The sequence below is a fragment of the Cyprinodon tularosa genome, unplaced genomic scaffold (genome assembly GCF_016077235.1).
Source record: "Cyprinodon tularosa strain WSP-4 unplaced genomic scaffold, ASM1607723v1 ctg433, whole genome shotgun sequence".
Classification (NCBI taxonomy): Eukaryota; Metazoa; Chordata; class Actinopteri; order Cyprinodontiformes; family Cyprinodontidae; genus Cyprinodon; species Cyprinodon tularosa.
In genome coordinates this window covers 1,116,354-1,119,337 of record NW_024039156.1, presented here as the reverse complement: position 1 = coordinate 1,119,337, position 2,984 = coordinate 1,116,354, and the positions used below count along the sequence as shown (strand labels likewise).

General features: G+C 38.9%; 1 long non-coding RNA gene across 1 annotated transcript; it reads left to right on the top strand.

Annotated features, from left to right (window-relative positions):
* Positions 1-901: 901 nt before the first annotated feature.
* LOC119792873 lies at positions 902-1,983 on the top strand. The gene is made up of 3 exons (XR_005282037.1): positions 902-919; positions 988-1,624; positions 1,712-1,983. It is a non-coding gene; the product is annotated as an uncharacterized LOC119792873 (long non-coding RNA).
* Positions 1,984-2,984: the final 1,001 nt, after the last annotated feature.

The window sequence follows — 2,984 nt, the reverse complement described above, 5'->3', positions numbered from 1 at the left end:
ACAGTACGTGGGAGAAAAAAAAATGAAAACCCCTTTTTTTTTTCTTTTTTAAGTCCTTTCAACTGTGTAACAGCGTAGCTTCGAAAACAGCTACTTTAACAGAACCTCTTGTAACGATCAGCAGCCCATCGGTGACCAAGCTGTTGTTGATCCAAGATGAATCCGGGTCACGGCACCAATGTAACCGGCCTCTGCGTTGTGTAATATTCTCTCGTTCAACCACTCCAAGTCAGCCAATAAATGGTATGTTTATTCTGAAAAGAGTGAAACAAAACTGTTCAGCAGCAAATAAAAACATCCAGCCGACATCAAGCCACCTTCCTCCATTGCAGTAACGAACATTGTCAGGCTCATTACATATTTAACATCAGATATTATTAGAAATAACCTCATTAAATATTTTAAATGAGGACCAAAGAGATAAAAAAAAAATTACAAAACACATCACGAACAAACCTCCACGATAAATATCTAACATGGATAAAAATGTGTTCATTTTGAAAACAAAAATAAATATATATATATATATATATATATATATATATATATATATATATATATATATATATATATATATATATATATATATATATATATATATATATATATATATAACAAAACTCCAGAACAGACCAAGAAAGTTAAGTCAATAATAAAAAAAAGAAATAAAAAAGAAATAACATACCTGAAAAGAGTGAAACAAAACTGTTCAGCAGCAAATAAAAACATCCAGCCGACATCAAGCCACCTGCCCATGACAAAAGGAGCACATAAAAAAAAATAGCATTGCGCAGGCAAAAACAGTCAGCTTGTTCACAGAAATGCTGCCACAGTAAAAAAAAACGTTTCACTCGATAAAAATCGTTCCATGTTTAACTAAACAACTCACAAACATGTGATTATCATCTTGGTTTTGAAGGTACAAAGAACAGATGGAATGTTTTGAAATCCATGGAATTATTACATTAAAATGCATAATTTTTTCAGTTTGCAGAAACATATGTTCAAATGGGAGGGCTGCAGGCAGTGCAAACAGGACCCAAAGACATATCCCAAGCCAGACTGCACATCGCTACCACACTGTATCAACATCGAGGTGAAAGAACAATTACAAAGAAGTCTTGTTTTCCAGTTTGCTGGCTGAATGTTCAGAGATTTATAGCTTTGGACAGCTATGATTCTAAGAATTTTTTGGTCAGAACACATGAAATTTTATTAATGTTGGGTATTAAGAACCAGTTCCACTGTTCTGGGAACTGTGGAAGTCTGTGTGAAACCTGTTGATCTGTTTTGTTAATATTCTAACAATCAAAAACACAAGATGGCTTAGGAGCATATCAACAAATTTTTCATTCCAAACGGAACAAATTTTCCCTTAGGCTATACCGGAACAGTCCAAAGCATTAAAAAAATCCAAAGATATATGACATACTAAATTGCAGTATTTTCTGTTATGTACTAGTATAACATGATGGCTTGTCAACAGAATATAAAGAGGTAGTACTTGACTATTTTTGGTAAAGTACACTCTAAATGCCTTTATTTGTTCCCAGACAAGGTGGAAGAGTACTGTGTGGAATGCAATATGCTTCACTGTAATGCTTCAGAGAACATCATTGACATGGTAAACAACTAAACTGTACAACTTAACGCTTCAAACACATTACACTTGCTTACTCATAACTGTTTTCTTTTTCTGTCCACTTCACAGATACAGTGTGACTGCTGCTCAAGGTGGACACACAAAGAATGTGCCACAGACATGGGTGACATGTTCAAATGTAAAAAGTGTAACTTAAATTAAACAGTTTTACCCCACCAGTGACAGTGTGGATTATTAAAAATACAGAAGTAAAATGTTCTACATTAAATATAGTACATCATACAACTGATGTCATTGGTATTAATCAGGAAGTCATACAGTGGCTAATAACAAAGTGTATGGCAATCAGACAGGTTAAGGGATGCATCAGGAAGTCATACAGTGGCTAATAAAGTGTTATTACATTAGCAGCTTTATGACGATCTAACACCGTTTTATGATGATCTACGTCATGATTCTATGTTGCTGATTAAATAAAATCATATGGTAATGACAACGTATACATGTCTGAGCTAAGCGTATGACTATCTGACAACGTATGCTGATCTGACAGATATAGCCATCAGTTTGTCATACGCGTAAGACGATCTGACAACGCATGGCTATCTAACAGAATAAGTGGAAGGCAGTGCCGGCGCTGCCTTCCACTTATCGTGAAACTGTGGTCTCAGTCGGTCATCCATCGCTCCCACGCCGCTCGCAGCCTTACTTTGAACGGCCGGTTCACACCGATGTCGAGCGGTGAGGGTTCCTTTGTCAGACCCCCAGGATAACGGCGAGCACAGCGTTTATTTTTTTTCACCATGTTTTTCACATCAGCTGTGAGATGGGCACGCATGGAGTCACATATTAAAAGCGATGGTGATGCGTGGAAAAAACCACCTGGTCTCCTCACATACACCTGCCTCAGCCACGCTTTCATCATCTCCTCATCCATCCAGCCCTTTCATTTGCTTTAAAATCATATGTCATCAGAGCGATGTGTGGTCTCACAGCCAGCTCCCAGATCAGCTTCTCTGATTGGTTGATGCGGCGCTTCCAGCAGCAAAACTTCAATTTTTCCATCTCGAGCAGCAGTAGCGCGTTGGCGGCGCGCTCCCGACGCGCTGCGCCTGCTGCTCAAAACGCGCTGCGGGACCTTTTGCTGCACCTATACGCGCGTCAACCGTTGACTTTGCATGTAAACTCGCTGCTTCTGCTGCACCTGCTGCGTCCGGTTCACAGCGAGCACAGCATTAATTTGTTTCCCCATGTTTTTCACATCAGCTGTGAGATGGGCACGCATGGAGTCACATATTAACAGCGATGGTGTGGTGATGAGTGGAAAAAAACCCACCTGGTCTCCTTACATTCAGCCACTCTTTCATCATCTCCTCAATGA